General features: G+C 32.8%; 1 long non-coding RNA gene across 9 annotated transcripts in view; it reads left to right on the top strand.

Moving 5' to 3' along the window:
- Positions 1–22,024, top strand: part of LOC140611795 (uncharacterized) — a 148,669-nt gene that overhangs the window by 84,402 nt on the left and 42,243 nt on the right. Inside the window, exons 4-5 of one of the 9 annotated variants that reach the window (XR_012013046.1) lie at positions 11,258–11,395; positions 11,849–12,138. The exons of 5 other annotated variants lie outside the window; for them this stretch is intronic. This is a non-coding gene — a long non-coding RNA (uncharacterized lncRNA). Of the gene's footprint in view, positions 1–240; positions 1,259–11,257; positions 11,396–11,848; positions 12,139–22,024 lie in introns of those variants that run through there. 3 more of the 9 variants (XR_012013055.1, XR_012013044.1, XR_012013039.1) reach the window with 3 other exon arrangements.

Raw genomic sequence — 22,024 nt, 5'->3', positions numbered from 1 at the left:
TAAAAATGGGGAGGGCTTGCAAGTTTTCCAAAGTTTTCATCAGTTTCATATTTATGATTTGAAATATATGTCATCATATAAAAATGTTTGGAAAACATAGTCATTTTGTTCTAATACGGCATATCAAGTTTCACATGGAATTAATTCCAAATTTTAGTCCATTTGATCTCTTGACTCTTAGGAAAGAGGTTGCTCTACATTTAACCCCATGCAGAAATAAACTTTCTATTTTCTTTTCAGCAGCTTCAAGTTCCGTGTCGTGCATATTCATTCATATACTAGAACTTTTGTTATCAACTGAAACTATGAGTGCAAGAGAAACACTTTCCAGCCCTCACCAAGGATATGGGGTGGATCAAAAAGAGCTGTTAAATGATGATTAAACTCTTATATCCCTGTAAGCTCCCTCTGACTGGCTAATGGAAAAAAGATGGTGAAAAACATTTTTCTCTGTTGTCAAGCCAGCATTATATATTATGAACACTGTTTCAACTGGACTTCTTAGCAGTTTCATAAAAGAAAGCCATTAGGATATATATATATATATATATATATATATATATATATATATATATGCCTTAGTTTATGTGCTACTTAATTGTAATGGAATAGTAAGAGTTTCCTTCTGGCCTGCTCAGTGATTTCCCTCTTCTTGAATTTCTATTTTCCATATGTGTTTAATATGTCAAACAATCATAGGTAAGAACCAAAAACCATATTCACCACATGCAAAAAAAAAAAAAAAAAAAAAAAAAAAAAAAAAAAAGTACAGATGCCAATCGATACCCATGGCTTGCACACTACGTGTGGATTTTGTGCTTCCCAGCGCTAAGCAAACTGGATAAGCTTTAATCAGTTTTGTTTTCATAGACTTTAGATCCCCTTTTTTAATTAGCATAATGAACAAATGACTTCTTCCATCTCATCCTTGTCTCCAAGAAGAGTCATTAAACTGATTGCATTTATCTTGTTAAAGAGCAACTTTCATTCCACCCTAACCCTGATTTAGTCTCATAAAGCTGAGCACTTAAGGAAGTAGAAACACTTTAAAAATACCCAGTTTTTGAACTTCTCAGTCTAAATCCTTTTGTGAGCTAAAAGAATTTTCCTTACTAAGCAATGCAGCGAGTCTATATAAAAACCTCTATGGGATAAAATGTCAGTTTATAAATCCTCTGGCTTTCTAGTTTATGTGAAGCTCTTAGGCTTTCTGTTTCCATCCAACAGTAAGATTGTTACCTCTTGAGGTGGTTCGAATGGAATAAATTACTAGAAAACATTTCCTAGAATAAAACTGTGGTTTTATTGTTGTCATAGTGGTAATCACATAGTGATTAAAATTGTCCATCCCTACTCCTTATCACACAAGAATACCGTCTTGCTCTTCGTGTCAACGCTGAACACCCATGACATCTAGTGAATGCAGATTCTTATTTACATTATATGCTATAGTCATATGATTCCTAGATTCTGACCCTGACCTCACTGTTTACGGATATTTCATACTTAACACATGGCCTAAAAATAGCTCTAATAATAACTTATACTTTAATCGGGCAAATCGTTTTTCTATCTGCTCTGGCAGTGTGGCCTAATTCAGCTTCTTAATTTCACGTACTACACAAAGCTATTGTACATAGCAAGAGAATTATCATACTAACTCTTTCCTTCCTCTAATAGTATCAATAAAAGGTTAACCATTAACCAAATATTTGTAATGAAGAAAATCCAGAATTTTAAAGGCTATCTCTAAATGCCCTGCTCATTTAATTTATTATTCTTTATCTTTTAAGGTCTTTATTTTTGAAAACATGGTAATGTATAGTTTATCCACACACAAAGTTGATCAGCTAAGGTGAAGTTTGAGAGATAACTTTAGTAGCTATGTAAATTTGTTTTTCTAGCTAAGAGCTCTTTTTTCTTAGGCATGACAGATTTTTGAAAATAATTTTTCAAGCTTCTAGAGTTTCACGTGCATTTACTATTACCTGAAACATAGACTGTCCTTTTGGTTAAACACATTTTATTTTCTTAGGGCTTGAAAATAAAATCATATCGCCCTGGCTAGTAAACCTCCAGCTTATGCAGTCAATTCAATTTAATAAACATTTATGTTTAGATCATGATACTCAATGATGTAGGGAATCTCAAGGTGTAAAAAGTATGATCCTAATTTCAAGGCATTTATAATCTTGAAAATAATTAGAAATGTCTCACTCTAATGATAATGATAATGAGCAGCAGTTAGAGACTGTTCATTTGAGCAACCACAAAATCACATGATACATAATCATCTATATTATGGCCAAAATTCAGAAAGTTATTCTGAAAATGGCCTTCAATAAGTTACATATGAACAGCATACAAGCTTACAGATTTTGTTTACTTCATTATAAAAAAAATGGATAAAGGAAGATTTCCCCCCTATGTTGAGAATATTGCCACTTATCTGCTTAATATCTCCACTCAATGTCTCTTATAACAAGTCTTTTAAACATATAGGTCTTTTAAAGAACTGATCTATTTCCTTATACTGAATAGTGACAATTTTGAAAGCCCATAGCTTTACTTTCTTTTTGTGGACTTGATGCAAGGAGAAGAGTTAATTATTAAAAATATAAATTATTTTTAAATGACTTTTTAATTATTTTAGTTTGAAGCAGCGTTTTTAAAGTGAGACCCAGTGATGGCCACTAAAACTATTTCAGGAGGTCTATGAGGTCAAAACTAAGTTTCTGTTGCTACTAAGATGTCATTTGCCTTCTTTATTGTGTTAACTTTGCATTGATATTACCAAAGCAATAGTGATTTAATAGGGTAGAAATCAGGGTGAGGCAAAATTTAAGGGAAAACCAAAAAGCTTAGTAATCAAGACAAATAATATTTTAGTGCAATATTTTAAGAATCACAATTTATGCAAAAATTCATGATAAAAAATAAATAACAATACCATGCTGAGCTACATTGGGGTAAAAAAGTTTCAGTGTTTTAGTATTTTTAAGCTACATTAAAATTCTGGGGAAAAAATTAACAATTAAAAATATATAAAACATATATAAATATATACATATACAATTTAAATACCTAGGATATACAGAAAACAAACATACTTCATTTTTGTGTCAGGTTCAAATATAGCATGTGAAAGCCCCGATGACTAAAATTGCTATATGTCTTAACATGAATCAAGGGGGTGGCCAAAATTGTATTAGCAGTCATTGCATTCTTTACCATCAGGTACTTGTAGCAAAAGGAAAAACTTTTATTAAAAATTAATGTCTTCAATGAGGCGGAGTAAATCTTGGTTCTTGAATACATGTGTTCTTAATACTCACCATAATAAACTGGAAGTATGCATATGGCACTGCATACCACAGTACCCCTGATGTATCAAAGGGGAAAAAACAAAGTTTTATAATTGTTTGAGTTGTAATCTCAACTAGCCACTTTTCTAATTAAATTCCACTTTGACTCCAAAGGGTTGGTAATCAAAAAACAGAGTTGGGCATTTGGCAGAAAATTTCTTTCTTTCCTTTTTTTTTTTTGGCAGAAAATTTCTTGAAGATAAATGAAATGAGCTAGTCACATTAAGCAGACTAAAAAAATGACATGATTTTTTTTTTCCCCAATGATACAATTTGAGCCTCTACACAAATAGCATTTTGGAAAAATTTTATCTGCCACAATTTTGTAATAGATTGCATCAAAAATTGGAAAAGTTGTGTATCAGTGAGCCAAAATTTTCTGAAAGATGTAAATATCTGCTCAAAGTGTAAGACAGATCAGTTAATTTTAATATAATGGTGTATACAAAGTTAATTCATATGGATTCAGATTCCATATTGTAACTAGTCTTTGAGAGACTACTACTGGGACAATTTGGATAGGATATCAAAGAAAAATGTCCATGATTATCCAAAATGGTTATTAAAAGCCCTTTCCTTTTCCAGCTGCTTTTCTGTATGAGGCTACATTTTTATCATATACTGCAACCAAAAAAAAAAAAAAAATACTTCAATGAGTTGAATGCAGAAGCAAACCCAAGAATCTAGTTCATTGTTCCGTATAAAATAAGATATGGAAGAGCTTTGTCCAATCCATGCTATCTTTTCTTATATGATTTTGAAACTACGGTTACTTTTCATAAAATATACAACACATTTATGTTTCCAGGAAATGATTTATTATTATATTTAAGGAAATAAATTAAAATATTTAAATTTTTTTCAATTCTATTTCTTAATATAAATATTGTATCTACCCATGGCCATTGGCAAGACAGAACTACAAATCCAGAGCACTTAATGTAGGAACTTAATGTAAGATGTAGGTAGAAAAGTTGGTAGGGTAAAGTTTACAAAAAGCCTGTTAAAATATACTAAGAAATTTAATCTCTTAAACAAAGAAGAGACGTAGTGAGGAGTTTCAGAAATCTAGCTTTCTTGGCCACTTGAGAAAGAAACTGGAAGAGGAAAACAAGTAAATGATTGCAAAAATCTAGGGAAGAGATCACCGAGGTCTGAGCCAAGTCACTATCAACAAGAAAAGAAAGAAGGATTATATCCAAGGGATATTTATGATATAAAGTCTTCAGGAATGATTTAACACCAAATTGTGTACAATTAATGAGGAAACAAAGGGTTTGGTGAAGAGTCTGACCAACAGGGTAGATGGAAATCATATCATCTCAAATGTAAAGCACAAGCTGGGGTCACATTTGGATGACTAAATAAAGTAAGCTTTTGATTATGATGAACTTTAAAAGACTATAACACAATCATGAAAGTAGAGCAGACAAATATATATTTATATCTGATATCCCAAGGGGAGATCTGAATTTGGAAGCAAGCAATTAGAAGTCATTAGGAAAAAGTAGCAGTCATAAGCATGGAAGTGATTAAGATTACCAAGGGGAAATTTGTAGATTAAGAAAAACATTGAGGTCAAAACTCCACACATTACCAACATATATGCTCTTTAAAAAGAAAAATAATAATTGTTCTCACTCTAAAATGCCAGGACTGATTTTTACATAGCCCAGAGAGCATGTACTCAAAATGTCTGCAACATGAGATAAACTTTTATAAATCACTGTAGTTTAATTCCTATTCAATGGAGAAAAGCCTTTTTTTTTTCAAAGTGGGCCAATATAAATTTCACTATGCAAAATTTTATGATTCTTTTGAAAAAAATTAATAAAAAATATTTCCTCTTTTGTTCTTGCTTTTTTTTTTTGTTTTGTTTTTTAAATCCTGTTTCTTCTTTCTTCTTTGTTTCAACACTAGGGACACACAAATGGACTTCGACTACAGTTGACATGAGCAGTTGCTCTCTGAAGCCTGTTATTGTGTATTTTCTGCCCAGAATTTTGTTGTTGTTAGTTTTCAACATAGTGCTTTTGTTTAATGAAGTTTCAGGATCACTGCTCCAGATAGTCACTGTTGTATTTCTACCCACAGATATTCTATTTACATTTTAATACTTTGTGAGTAGGCTTGGTTTAGATTTGAACCACTAGTTTATAAGCTTCTCCTTTGTGACTTCTACCATATTTTTAAACTTGTTTCAGTTTATATGTCTTTTGACTGCCTCTATAAGGTACGATCCCAGTCTAACATGTTTTATTCATTCTTTTAAGTTGGCTTCCCCTAGAAAATGGAATCTGAGATGTATATCTCCATTTACATGGTTTATTAGAAAATGCTTTCAGAAACTATTCCTGTATGGAAAGGAGAAAACAAGTTTGAGTAGAGGGAGAAACTGAAATGTAAAAATATTATAACAAAGACCTCAGCCCATCCATGAGATGCTAGGGAACTAGGAGAGACCTGCAGTTGTTTCAAACTGAAGCAATGGTAGTAGTCATTTGTCCCTTTTCTCCTCATTTTACTAATCATTAAATGTGGGAAATTCCCAGGAAGAGTATAACCTCAAGTAAGATAGCCATTATCAGCAAAAGCCAATTCCTAAGGAGGGAATATGCTGTGAATTATTATTTTTTCTTTCTTTCTTTCTTTTTCTTTCTTTCTTTCTTTCTTTCTTTCTTTCTTTCTTTCTTTCTTTCTTCTTTCTTTCTTTCTTTCTTTCTTTTTTTTTTTTTTTGCTGTGAATTATTCTAAAAAACCCAGCAGTAGCTAAAAATGAGTGCCTTGGTCCTAAAGGCAGAGTCTGAACACATAATTACATAATCTACGACAACATTAACTGCAAAAGTTGATTTGTAAACTGTTCATCTTTGTAGACACACTCATTCATTTATTATGAAAGTATTGCTCAAGAAATTCCTTTCCAAAGTTCTGGTTAAGACAAGAAAAAAAAAAAGTAAAGATGGGAGGAGGGAAGAGTTTTTAGAAAATAAAAGATTTTTGAGAAAAAGAGTCTTGAAGAGAAAGACTCACGGAAGTTATAAAACTTATCTATACTTCTTTTGCCCATCTTAAAGGCAATATATATATTTCTATCAGTTAAAGTGTTAAACATTTTTAAGAGTTTGTAATAATTTTTGACAAAACACTAGAAAATTTAAAAATATTGCAAATAACTTTTCAGGGAAAATAGGTATTTCAAAATCTGATTTTATTCCAAATGAGAATTTTGAAAGTCATGCCTACAACTGAGAGTTGTTGGCTGCTCCAAAAATAGAAGATGCTTTCTCCTGAGTGTTGTGTTTCACAATATTTATTGCTTTCTAAGATTTGAAAAGTTTGCTTCATTTAAGCATTGGTTGCCAAATTTAAGTGAGATTTGAATATATATATTCAAATATATATATAGCATTTTTGCCTCTAAAAAAATCAATAAAAATAATGTAAATACTATGAGTAAAGCTCTGCATTGGGTTCTGGTGATATAATTTGCAACTGACAGTCACAGACTATAAAATCGCTGCCTCTACTGTAGTGATTCCCAAACTATCACTGACTGGTATTTTTGTATGGCATAGTAAAAATATATTACCAGAGAAGTGAAATAGAAATACATGGCCAAATTCTTTATTATTACACCCATCAAATGTCAGGTTACTTTGTCATATTGCCAAAATAGTTTCTAAACACTTTCAATTTCTTATAGCATTTCCGATTAGTAGGAATTTGTAGATTGGCAACAGCTCATGGATAACAATTATAGTAAGGTTTTTTATGAAATGTCCCATATTTCAGCACAGATGATGATGCTGACCAATAAACTTCCAATTACAATAGAATGTAATAATAAACACTTAACTCAGACATTTTAAGCCAAGGAAGTCTGCCTAGAGGAAGTGATAGCTAATATAAATGCTAATGTTTACATGTAATTAGGGGAAAAAAAGATAAATTGGTAAAGAAAGGTAGAATTCTCTGCTTATCAGAAAAAAAAAACTTGATTCTGTTTTGATCAAAAAATGGATAATAGTTCAGTGACTGGAATAGAAAATTCAAAATCAAACCATTCACAGAAGGAAGGTGATGAGTTTAGTTATAAACAGGCTGAGTTAGAATCACCTCTGGGATAGCCAAGTTGAGAGGTACAAAATTCAGTCTAATGCATATGATTAAAGCTTAAGAGATATTTACCTAGAGCTACAGCTATAAATTTTATCCATTTAAATGGGCTAAGAAAATAGAAGACATTACCAAGGAAGAGGATATGCAATGAAAAGAGAAAGGAGTCTGAGAAAACAAAAAATTGGACAAAGAACATTCAAAGTTTTAGTACTTCCCACTTGAAAGGAACAGTTTCTACACAGATAGTACCTATGTACAGTATTTCTAAGATACAGAAAAGAAACACTTCAAAACTTCATAAAAATGCATATGACCATCTTACGACAGAACCCATAAGCTGAAGGTGCACTCACATTCTGGAACAAATAGCAAAATAAAATATCTTTAGCCTTGATGAAATTAAGAAAAAAAGAGTCTAGGAAACTACTGCGATTGCCTCTTCTTGATATGATTCCAAAATAAAGCATATGTTTTTAAATCAATGGTTTTCAAGGAGAACAGAAAAGCTTTGTTGAGTGGGAACTTGTCAAAATCACTTGGGGACTTTCAAACATAGCATACTCACTGCAACTAACTCTCTACACCCCAGGCACCCACAAATGATTAAATTCTGACATGCTAACTCTGAAGGTATGTTGTAGTAATACAGGAGTCATTTTCTTTCTGTGATAGTATCTTTGAAATAGCAATTTAATTCAGTGTGGAAATCTATTATTTATTTAACATTTTTTGTCCTCAGCACCAGGGATACAAGAAGAGTAAGAAACATACCTTATTAAATGTATAGAACTCAATAGCTGGGGGGGGGGGGGGGGGAGGGTAGTGGAGAAACAAACAAGCAAAACAAAAACACCTCTGTGATTAAAAAATGGCCAAAGAGGGGCACCTGGGTGGCTCAGTTGGTTAAGTGTCTGCCTTGGCCTCAGGTCATGATCCCAGGGTCCTGCGATGGAGCTCTGCCTTGGGCTCCCTGCTCAGTGCAGAAGCTGCTTCTCCCTCTGCCCTCTATCTCTCCCTTCCACTTATTCTCACTCTTTCTATCTCTAAATAAATAAACAAAATCTTCTTTAAAAATGGGCACAGAAACTGAATTGACATTTTTTTCAATGAAAATATACAAATGGCCAACAGGTACACAAAAAGATGCTCAACATCATTAATTATCATGGAGATGCAACTTAAAACCACAATGATATAGATACCAGGTCACACTTGTTAGAATGGCTATTATCAAAAAGACATGAGATGACAAGAATATGGAGAAAAAGGAACCCTTGTGTGCTAATGGTGAGAGTGTAAATTGGTACAGTCACTGTGGAAAATAGTGAGGAGGTTCCTCAAAAAATAAAACAATCAGGGCAGCCCCAGTGGCTCAGTGGTTTAGCGCCACCTTCGGCCCAGGGCCTGACCCTGGAGACCCAGGATCTAGTCCCACGTCCAGCTCCCTGGATGGAGCCTGCTTCTCCCTCTGCCTGTGTCTCTGCCTTTCTCTCTCTCTCTCTCTCTCTGTCCCTCATGAATAAATAAATAAAATCTTTAAAAAATAAAAAATAAAATAAATAAAACAATGACAATAGCCTATGATCAGAAATCCCATGTCTGATTATATATCAAAAGGAAATACAATATCTCAAAGAGATATCTGTACCTCCATGTATCTCACTGAAGCATTATTCACAATGGTTAACACATGGAAACAGCCTAAATATCCATGGACAGATGAATAAAGAAAATGTGTGTGTGTGTGTGTATATATGCTAATATATATATTTATAGTATCTAAATATATAGTATATATGCTAATATATATTATATGCTAATATATATAGCTAATATAGCTAATGCTATATATATATATATATACACACACATGTATATATGTGTATATGTGATACACACAGAGGAATATTATTCAATCATAAAAAACAAGTAAACCTGCCATTTGCGACCAAATGGATGAATCTTAAAGGCATTATGCTAAGTGAAATAAGTCACATGGAGAAGGAAATATACTGTATGATTTCACTTATATGTACAAACCTAAAAAAGCCAAACTCCTAGAAACAGAGAATAAATTGGTAGTTTCCAGGGCTAAGGACTGGGGAAAATGGGGAGGTGTTAGTCAAAGGGTACAGACATTGAAATTATAAGATGAATAATTTCTAGGCATCTAACAGCACAGCATGGTGATTATAGTTAACAATACTATATTGTTTACTTAAAAGAGGCTAAGAGGGTAGATCTTAAATCTACTCACATACACACACAAGATGGCAACCATGTGAGGTGATGAATTCGTTAGGTAAGCTTACTGTGGTAATCATTTTTACATATATACATATATCAAACCATCAGGTTGTACAACCGAACCTACACAACGTTATAAATCAATCTATCTCAGTAGAGTTGGAGGGAGAAAAAAGAAACCCTGAAGACAGAACTTCTTTTTTTCTTTGCAATGTACTTATTTTTAGAAAGATGCAAGCGTTGCAACATAATATAAATATTAACTTTGGGAGAAATATAATGATAAGTTATTATTAGAATGGTTGAGTAAGATTATGAATCAGAAGATTAACTCTTTCTAGTTGTGGTTCTGTCCCTCAATAGTTTTGTGATCTCGAACACGTTTCTTTTTTTTTTTTTTTTTTTTTTTTCGAACAAGTTTCTTAATGTCTTGGGTTCCAGGTTTCTTACAGGTAAAAAAACAGTGGTTGGGCGATTTGACTTTTTTTTTTTTTTTTTTAGAAAAATCAAGTAAGAGTAAGATACACAGATTTATAGATTCCACCTCAGAGTTACTAAGTATTCTCCATGATTAAGTCTCCCTAAAAAACTTTTTTAGGTGATACCTGTACAACCAACCCTGTAACAGTCCATTTGACCATCATCTGGGAACATCTGGAGTAAATGACCACTGCTCATGTACCCCTAAGTTATTTCCATAAATTAGGGAACAAATGAAACCTCCTGGAATTTGAAAAGGTTATGTAATTATATAAAATCCACTCTAGCTTTATAATTATGTTTCTGACTTTCTGTATTAATTTCAAAAGACTATTTTATTTTATAGCTAAGTTTGTAATGAGTAAACCAAATAGCTCATGAAGGTGAGATATAAATAAAACATAACTAAATAATTTTCCATTCTAATAACAAAGCAATATTTTGTACAAATAACCTTTAATTATAATAGATAGTCTCTATGTTAAGTAAATTTATTCATATCTTTCTAAGGAAAGGTGGCATCTTCTCATGGATAATCTTTTAAATTTATATCTACTCTCATAGCCAATCAAATCAGTCAATCCATTGATGTATACAAAATCTATTATAAATCATTGTGCTAATGGTTTTATCATTACTGATTATTCTCACCTTTTAAGAAGATCCATCATGAATACAAAGTTTTTCCCAAACTAAATGCTAACCACGAATTTGGGAGGGAAAAAATGCTATTTTTGTACCCAGAGGGAAAGATGTGCCGATATATTGCCTGGACAGGGCACTATCTTAAGCACACATCTCTTAGCATTTTATTTATAGTGGAAACATCAATTGATTCCACAAAAAATTATCTCATTTGGGGAGAAATTATTATTATAGGATTAGATTTCTTTCCTTACATTTCTTGGACTTGATATAGAATTTTATCAAAAAAATTAAGGACGTGTACGTGTAATGTGCATGTGAGTGAATGAAGAAAGGAAAAAGTGATACTCTGAATTTATATCTGGCTGACATGTGTGTACTCTAAATCTTGTTCACAGACTATATAAAACCCCTAGAAATGATTTTGGAATATTCAACAATATTCAATATTCATTCAATTCTATGAATGATTAGCATCTCTTTCTCACTGAAGAAACATGATAACATCTCTTTTGTGAACTCTCATTCGAAACAAGGTCAGAGTCAAACCAACTCATGAAATATATCAGTTTTCTAACGTGCCATGATGTTTAACAAAAAGATTTTTTTAATTTTATTAATTTATTCATGAGAGATACAGACAGAGAGGCAGAGACACAGACAGAGGGAGAAGCAGGCTCCATGCAGGAGCCCAATGTGGGATTCGATCCCAGGACCCCGGGATCATGCCCTGAGCCAAAGGTAGACGCTCAACTACTGAGGCCCCCAGATGTCCCTAAACAAAAAGATTTTTAATTGAAAAGGAACATGAATTCAATATTTTAACGTGGAAACTTTAGACAGTTTTCTAAGGTTTTTCTTCATGCAATGGTAGAAAATAATTACAGTGCCATATGCAATAATAATAGTGAAAAAATGCTTGAGTGTGCTCTACGTGTCATATACCATGTAAAACAGTACACTTTTGTTATCCCATTTAATCTTCACAGAAATTTTAGAAGATGGATGCTGTTGTTATTGTCCAAAAATGAGGAAACAGAGGTTAGAGAGATAACAATTAGTAATCTGAGGAAATTGCATTTGAATCTAAGCAGTCCAGATCAAGTAATTATTACATTAATTAACTTCTACCTAGAGGAATGGACTTTATTAGCAAGAATTCATATGGGATCCTCTAAATGTCTACACTTCACCACTAAAAATTGTAAGTCCGTGTCATCTAGAAAACACACGTATCTGTGGAATTATATTTTTCTCTCTAGGAAGAAAAATGTTCCATCAGTAGCATCAATATATAGGAATTAAATTTAAAGTGGTAGGATATGCTAACAACAGGAAAACTGATGCATGTTGTTTTCTTTGTCTTGTTATTTGGTTTGTTAGTTTTGTCCTTTAATTGTGATTTTGATGGCATATTGCCAGCCTAAAGTAACAAATTCTCTTAGTGGAGGTTACTGAGCTAGATGTTCAAATCCTGGGGGGGGGGGGGTTCTTCTGCTTCTTCTTCTTCTTTTTTTTTTTTTTTTTGTAGAAAACCACGGCAGAAAACTCCCTGTAGTTTTGTTTTTATGTACAAACAACCAGTACAATATTAAATAAGTAATTAAGACCTTAAAAACGTGTAAAAACATATTATATGAGTGTATTTTTTTATAGTTTACTTTAGATTCCACCAAGAAATCTCCCGTGGCTCTTGTATTTCATAAAAATTTTGTCTTGAGTTGGCTACGGTTTTCAATTGCTGCTATTCCTGATTATAATTATAGATTAGTGTTATTTTGCCTTCACAATCAGCACTTTAATTTGTTGTAGGTTTGGTTAATTATAAAGTGACGCATATTTCCATTAACAACCTTTTTAGAAGCATAATTTTTTTAAGCGGGCTCTTAGGAAGTGTATGCATTGTGGTTCAAATATGAATGATTCACACCTCTAATGCTAAAAGAAATGCAATTACAATTTTAAAACAGCACATTTGTAAAGTGACACTCCATTGGAAAATAGAGGAGGACATATGGAAGAAGGTCCTCTTAAGAAGGTTTCATTAAAAACTACTCAAGAATAACCTAAAAGCAAAAACTGTTTTCACTACCTAATTGTTCTTAAAAAAACTAGAATGTCAAACTTATCCTAATTTAATTTATTTGTTTAAATGTATATCATACTTCTTTCTCAAAAAGAGAATACACAAACAATATATCTGATATAATTTCAATGCAAAATCAAAATCAAAGAAAGAAAATGTTATAACCATATTTAACACAATTATTATAATTACCAATTAGTCTTGAGAATGCACCTTGATTTTGAAAAAAGATATTCAGAACCACATTTTTTTTCTTTTTTAAAGATGTTATTTATTTATTCATGAGAGACACAAAGAAAGAGGCAGAGACGTAGGCAGAGTGAGAAGCGGGACTCTATCCCAGGTCCCTGGGATCACAACCTGAGCCAAAGGCAGATGCTCAACCACTGGGCGATCCAGGTGTCCCAAGAACCATATCTTATCCAGGAATTGAGATTTTTCAATTAGTTCACTTGTACAGTCTATAGATCTTACAGGCAGTAACACCTTAAATAATGATTTATGTGGTATAGCATTAATTAGTATTACAACTATTCCCAACAATTAGAAATATACAAAGACTCTTTACACTGCATTCTGTAAATGCAGTTTATATAGTTATACATATTATACAGTTTATACTGTATATATAATGTATATATAATCTAGGTATTATATAAGACTAGAATTTGCACAAATTAAATGATAACTATTATTATTTTTATTTAAAAACCTCATGGGGTGGCTGGATGGCTCAGTCGGTTAAGTGTCCAACTGGATTTTGGCTCAGGTTATGATCTCAGGGTCTTGTGATCCAGCCCCATGTTGAGCTCCACTCAGCAATGAGTCAGTTTGATTTCCCTCTCTCCCCCTCTGCCCCACCCTCCAGCTCATGCATGCTCATGCATGCTCACACACTCACACACTCTTTAAAAACTAAAAAAATCTTTAAAAAAAAAAAAAAAAGAATGAACACCTCACTTTCCCTTAATTATGATTAGAGTTTACGCAAATTCCTTAAATTTTAGCATGGGCCAAAAGATGGCATGATGAAGGTAGGATTAACGTTATTATAAGAAGTTTCTTATTGTACCCAAATGCACACCCTAATTTCCACAATGCTCTCCCAGCAATGTCTCAAATAACATAATAGTTGAGGAAAGAAAAAAGATGTCACTGTAATGAAAGAGTCTATCATCAAATCAGCATTTAATTTCCTCCATGGATTTCACCTACAATCCTCAAAATAAGACTTCAGTGGAAGAGATTATAGCTTCCCTGAATACACCTAATTAAAGGGGGGAGGGATGGCTATCAAAAGCTCTGCAGAAATCAATGAACTTTAAGATACTGGTTGTTTCAAAATTGCAGAGCATTCTCCATAATTCCTTTGGAAAGAAAGCGTGGTAACAGCATGCTTCACTCTCTGATAAGCCAGCATATATTCATGGTTCATTTCATTGAGAATATCTTTTAGACATTTTAAGCACTAGAACTGAGAACACCTGGTATAGCAGTTCGTGACACCAGCTATAGCACATACAAATACCTCTATTTGAAATATCACTGCACTGGAAATCCAAATTTCTATCATTTGATAATATGCAAGTATGTGAAATTACACCACAATGAAGAGATATATCATTACCTATGTCCTTACACATTGAGACATTTCTCTTGATTAGGTCCTGTTTTTACTTTCTTCAAAGCTTGTATTATAACATCACCTTTATACCATGATACTTGGTTTTGAATATCTAACTACATATATCCCCCAAAGGATATTCCACTATACTGAGCTCAAGATTTACGGACTCAAAATCCCATTGTATTTGAGTATCACTGGGTGTAGTGAAACACTACAGTTGCCCAGGCAAAGCTGTGTCAAAGCAAAAATAAAAGAACAAATGGAATACTAGAGTATATGCCCGGAAAAGATTCTGAAAATGATTAGTTTTCAATAGTTTTCTAGTTTTGAGAATAAATTTTCAATACTTGTCCAAAATGGCTATTTTTTTAAAAAATTTTATTATGTTGGCTTTAATATTCAAACTATATATTCTATAGGTTTAATTTTTTCTAGCTTAACTAGTTGTTTTTGTCTAAAGTAATTATATAAACAAATTATTCTCTTGCAAAGTATTTGTTTCTCCTCTAGAATAGTTTTTGAAAGATGTTTTGCTTTAATTTCCCTATGCCATAAAATTTTAGTTTTCTTTCTCAATTTGCTGTTGATGAATTGTTGAAGATTTCCCCAAAATTATAAAATTAAATACTAGTGCTCTCAAGTACCAAGTCCTTATTAATTTTCACCTAAAAGATATTGATGTGATATGGGCTCAATAAATCCTAAAATCAAACCTAAATTGTATTCCAATTTCTGCTTATTAGTAGATATGTATGGTCCACAAACTTCATCTATCTTTCTAACCTAATTGTACAATATATGATCCTGACACATCTTTCTCTCAAAATTGTCTAGATGTCTTGATTTTTATTTCTTCCTTATGATCACATAGTCAGTTCTAGGAATAGTATATTTTCTAGATAAGACTGAGTTATTTAGGGTATTATCAATTTTCACAGAAACATCAGTTTGAAACTTGAGTAATTAACCTTATTGTCATCTAAAATCTAATTAAATATGTCAGGAGAGATAATATAAACCTCCACAGAATCTGTAATATAATATTGTATAGAGAGAGAAAGTGAAAGAATATAAATATATGTTGATAATTGTTGAGGTTAATGATGGATGATAGGTACAATAAGGTTCTTTATACTCTTTTCTCTACTTTTATATGTTTGAGTGCTATCATTATCAAGAACAAAGCAGGGATCCCTGGGTGGCGCAGCGGTTTAGTGCCTGCCTTTGGCCCAGGGCGCGATCCTGGAGACCCGGGATCGAATCCCACGTCGGGCTCCCGGTGCATGGAGCCTGCTTCTCCTTCTGCCTGTGTCTCTGCCTCTCTCTCTCTCTCTGTGACTATCATAAATAAATTAAAAAAAAAAAAAGAACAAAGCAAAAGTTATCCAAATGAAATGGAGTGTATTAAAAAACAACATAGAGAAAACAAATAGGAAAAGCCTCAGGAGCAATGAAAATATCGGATGTAACTATAAATGTAAATGTAAATTTTGAATGCACTACAGGATCCTAGGTACTAAATCTATAGGTTGTATTTTAAGTATCTGAAGTATGCTTGTCAAAAATGGTTTCAAACATCATAGAGACTGTTAAAACAAAAAATACTGCAAAAATGAACACATTTAAATCATACAACCCATTGATTACAACATTCATTCGGCAAATATGTATGCCATCAAATATTATTATATCTGCATGTGTTCTGGGAAAGGGAACAGATAGAAGGAGGAGTAGATATAGAATTGTTATAAGAATAATAGTGCCACAACTAGAGAAAAGAAAAGCAAAATAGTAAGTTAAGACTTACTGATTTTGAAGTTAGGAAATTTATGACATATTGAGCATAAAAATAATCTTAGCTTAAGGTCTCAGAATAATACACTATTATTAGAACTCAATGTAAATATGAGCTCCTTAAAATGCCCTTTACCAATAAGCTTTTATAAATAGCAATTATATATGATTTGAAATTCCTGTTGTTAGTTTTTAAACATTGTACCTGGTTTGGTTAAATCTTTTTCTTCTCTGACCTATCCCACATGGAAAAGGGCTCTAATGAAGTAAAGAATGAGTAGATTTTCTTTCAAAGATCTCCTCAACCGAAAATACCAACACAGTTATAGCCATTAAATATTTTTCTACCAAGCGTAGATAGTAGGTCTCTCTTACTAAATGAACAAACCATTTTAGTAATAACATTATCTGAGCAGTTTTTATTTAAGTATGCTAATGATTTGGTGTTTGGCTTTTTAATTGATTTAAATTGTGTGGTTCTCTTCTAGTTAAAAACTTTAATCTCTAGACATGTGATCAAAGATCTCCTTAAAGAGGGGCTCATTTGTCTCAAGCTTATCATTCATTTCTGTTAAAGGAACCTCAGGCTTCAGAAAACCATATGGATTTTAAATAGCCACAAGGTAAATAGTCAAAGGTCATAAAGAAGTCTGGGGATGATCTTCTGGGTGGGGAGGGTCTCTACAAAGAGTATTGATTCTCATGTTTCAGTGATGTACTTCTGCCTCAAGGCACAGGACTGAACCACATGACTGTGCAAAGTTCACCTCGGCCCTCTGGTTGTAAAAATATAGAAATAGGCTTGATCAAATGGCCTTGATCAAATAATTTTTCTCCCCCCTCCCAGCCTCTCCCTCTAAAAACTACTAAATTTATATTTGATATATAATGTTCTTTGGTTTACACATTTGTACTTTCTGTGATATAACTTTTGGATTTCAATGCTTTTAAAACACAAGGAGCTAAGCGTCTTGACTTAATTACTGAAAGATTTCCTAAAAAAAATGCATGTAGGTAATGCTATACTTCCAAACTGCATGCAGTTTTAAAATACATTATTCCAAAAGTTTATGAACTTAAGAGTAACACTCTTTATGATGCTATTCTTGATTTGCATGAGAGAAAAATTTGTAATTCTTAGGGTTCAGGATTAATCTCAAAATTCACTCAACCAATATTTTATTCTTTCAAACTAGTCGATAACTGTTTTACCTCATTTTCCTTCTCTTTTACATTTTGGGGGAAGAAAATTAGTTTACTCATTGAACTATCTTCACAAATAGGCATAAATAAGTCACTCTATTCTGGTTTCACTTTAAGCCTCTCCTTTAACCCATTCAAATTTTCACCCCCAAATTCCTACAAATCATCTGGTATATATATCTTTCATTTTTAATGCTAAGAAAGAGTACTTTTTCTTGACATATTTTCTGAAAAGTTAAAATGCAATGTAACTTAAATCTACAAAGGCAGTAACAACAGGAAGAGTTTCAAGTGATTTCCACTAAAAGATAAGAAAATGGTGAAGTGAATGGTTCATCTGCTCAATTGGGAAGTAGAAATCAAGACAAAATAGGTTTTTTACAAAGGATTCTCCTGCTCTTTATCTCACTGCTACTGACAGTTGGCTATGTAGGTTATATAAAATATTTGTCACTTAATTCAGAGGTCTTAACTGGCTTGTCACCTAAATATAAGGTCAGGCAGCAAAATTTATTAGTGAAAAGATCTCAAAACTTATAGCTGAATGATCAAATCTACATAATACTTCTCCCATTTGCTAGTCAGTACCTTTAACCAACTCTGTTTAATATATTTAGAACTCATTCACACACACATTATTATGTGACACATCCTATGCTACCCCCAACAAGACCCATCGAAACCCTCAAGGAACTCACAAGATGGACCAGTTAGCTATACCAACTAATCTATAGCAGTAAGGTTAAAATAATAACACTCACTGGAATCAAGGGGGGACTCAGAGAACACTTCAATTACGTGATATTCATTTTCTTTCACTGAAAAAAGAAATCATCACAGCTGCCCTGGAAAAAGTCCCAGAATTATTATGAGAGTAAGAATGAGAATGTAATTGTATGTAAAAGTCCATTGTTAACTAAAAAGCACTGCCCCTGTACTAGAATATATTAATGACTCTTTTAAGAGTATGGACTATTTAACTTTTAAGATAAAAGGATGAATTTGATTCAGCTATCATAAACGTTCACCCCTGTTTCCATACTGTAAAGGCTAAATGGAAGGAGAGTCCAACTAACAAAGTGTAGTTCTTCTGATCAAAAATGTAGGATTAAGAGGCAAAGAAAGACTTAAAGAAGAAGGCTATAAAAATATACTTCATAAAAGAGGCTAATGTTTCAGGGGGAGGAAATGCATTAAAAATGATAGAAATTCCTGCAGAATTTCTTTTTTCTAGATCTGACTGTCCTCAAATAATTACAGAAAATTCCACTTCTACTAGCCTTAGGCAAGACTAGTTGTGTTTTCTTAGGTGACAGTACTAAGTCATTGGATTGAATGTCCCAACTCCAGAATGACTCTTGTTTTGATTGGATGGTGAGACCTGCCTCCAGGTGAAAAGAGTTAGCAGAAATCAAATCAGTGTCCCTCATTTCAAGTCTACTGCAGACTCTGGTGTGTGTGTGTGTTTGGGGGGGTGGGGGTGTTACAGGAGTTTTAGGAAGGAGGGCAAGGGGGCAAAATACATCTAGTGGAGGGGCCAATAAATGTTCATTTCTTTCTGCTAACATATAACAGGATGAAATTGTAAAGCACAATAAAATAAAAATAACTTAAGTAGAAAATAAGGTGCACTTTCCAGGGCATCCCATGAGGAAGTTAAAATGACAAAACATAGCTAAATGTTCACAACATCCAACTACTTTTCAAGTACAGTTTCATTCACTAATAGAAAGACTTTTTTTCAACAGGTTGCATTATTCAGTTTGTAAATCTCCAGTAGAAAGGATCAATACTCAGGTGACTTCTATGGTTATAGGCAGTAGGATTTTAGCATCCTACGTCATTTAGGCATATAGATCAGTACATAAACCATTTAGGTCACCTAGCTGTCATCAGGAATTAATCAAAGGTCAAAGAGAATCAGAGTGTTTAAATCCAAAAGCAGAGCTAACCTGATCCTGTTATATCTGGAAAAAAAGCAATTCCCCAAAATCTGACTGGGCCAGATATAGAGACAGCTATCATATTCACCTGGTGGAGAAGAAGGACAGCGGCCAGCCAAATCTTCTGAACTCTGAGAGATGTGTATGGATACAAATCATTCCTCTTTAGTAACCAATGCATTTTACTAGTGTGCATTATTAATACAGGTGAGAATCTTCCCTCATGCAAAAATTTGGAACTCTATAGAACATAAAAAATAAGAAAACTTGATAAATTGATATAATAGAGTTGCTTGTGACCTTCTCTATGCCCCACCTGAATAATTACACTATTTTTGGAAAATTAAAATAATAAGCAATTCAAAGCATACTTAGACATTTTCAGAATAACTGGACCAGAAAACAGTGTCAAAAATCATTTGCTAGAAGTTAACAGTGTTCGTGCAGGAGTTTCCTGAGCTCAGCATTTGTTTCACAATAATACACATTTCCCAGCATGAAGAAAAAAACAAAAACAAAAACAAAAACAAAAGAAGCCACATAAAACTGATGATCTAATCTAGAAAATGCCTTTAAGTAACTTCAAGTCTGACATTCACAATTGGTGATTTTTAATTTATATGTCCCAGATGCTCATCGTTTGTTGAGTTCCAGTAACAAAGTCAACTCTTCATTATGGGATGGAATCTTATGGGAAGAGGTATTTGATTAGGAGTTCTCTTTCTTGAAACCTGAAATTCCATGTCTGGATTGAACTTTTTACATTGTATTATTATGGTATCTGGAAGATTTGGGTACATAACGATTACAGCTAAATACATGGAGTAAAGACAAAAACAATAGGAATGAGCAATGAAAAAATGATATTTATTCCTTTAGTGGTTTTCGTAAGTCTTACACTTTATTGAAAATAGGAATTGACTTAGGGGATACACTTTAAAACTTTTTGTTGAAGTAAAAAAATATGTGTAATCAAAAGCACATAAGTATAAATCCTGATGAATTTGTTTGCAAATCAAACTTATCAGTTGTAACCAGCACACCGATTAAGAACCCATTGCAGATTCCCTTACTCACCACCCTCAACCAATACCATTAGCCTTATTTCTAATGTTTACCAATTGGTTTTGCCTGCATTTGTACTTTTGTGTCAATGGAACAGTCCTTTTTTGTGTCTGACATCTTTTGAGAAAGTCATTCATATTATTATCTGCTGTTTTAAATCATTTATTCCCATTGCTGGGAATTATTCCATTCTACACCAGATTCATTACTTGGTGGTTTCCAGATTTCTTTCTATTATAATTAATGCTGCTATAAAGAATTCTGACCAATGTCTTTTGATGAATATTTGGGCACACCTTCTGTTAGAAATATACCTAGAAGTTGAGTTGCTGTGTAACAGGGTAGATGCATGTTTAGTTTACAAGAAACTTCCCAAAAGTTCTGGGTGATTTTACCAAGCTGCACTTCCATGGTATAACCTGTATCACACCCTCACCAATGCTGGATGCTATCTTTTTAAATTTTCCTATTCCACTAAGTGTGCAGCAGTACCACATCACATTTTTAATGTGCACTTCCAAGAAAAATAATGAAGTTGGACCCTCAAACAGATATTTACTGAGAATATTATTTTTTATTTTTAAAAATGTTTTTAAAGTAATCTCTATGTCCAAAGTGGGGCTCCAATTTACGACCCTGAAATCAAGAGTTGCATGCTCTGCTGAGTCAGCCAGGTGCCACTTATTGTTTTTATTTGTATGCGTATATATGGCAATAACATTCTAAAAAAATTTTTAATTCACCAAATCACACTTTTGCTAGGAAGAAAAATATGAAACAAAGCAATCATAACAGAACTTATTCAAGCTTGCTTATTAGTGTACTTCTAATAAAAGAGAAATTAAGAACTAACTTGTGAAACATCATTCCTCTTTACTGTCATCAGCTTTCATTTATTTCTTTTTTTCATCAAGAAAATGTCAAGTACACCTAATTATATGATAAAATAGAAATTCTAAACACTGACCACTAGAAATAGTGCTATTTCTCTATGCCTAACTCCTATAAAGGGTCTTGCTCCTACACTTCCCTGTAGAACAACACAGAGAGATACAGACAGGATGAGAACAAGAGTGAGAGAGATAGACTATCCCTTTTCAGAAAGATGAGTCACAAAATAAGGAATTCTTGTTTTGACTAGGAGTTAAATGCATAGTACAAAAGCAAGAAAAAAAGTTATTACTCTCTTCTCAGAATTAAGTGTATTTTCATATCTTCCTCCATCTATATAACCCCTTGCTAATTTTGAATTCCACATTCCAAAGAATTCAGATTGTTTTACAATATTATATCTTTTTAATTCTCTGATATCCTATAAGGAATAAAATGGTATATAAAAAAAACTTCTCTAACCAAGCATTAATATTAAATTATCTTTTTTAGATGGCTATATTTACAGGCATCTAAAAATAACATATTTTATGGGATCACAGAGCAGAATGGTAAT

Source organism: Canis lupus, chromosome 2 (assembly GCF_048164855.1).
Source record: "Canis lupus baileyi chromosome 2, mCanLup2.hap1, whole genome shotgun sequence".
In the NCBI taxonomy this organism is placed as follows: domain Eukaryota; kingdom Metazoa; phylum Chordata; class Mammalia; order Carnivora; family Canidae; genus Canis; species Canis lupus.
The sequence above is the reverse complement of the archived record's forward strand: the minus strand, read 5'-3'. Positions and strand labels throughout refer to the sequence as shown.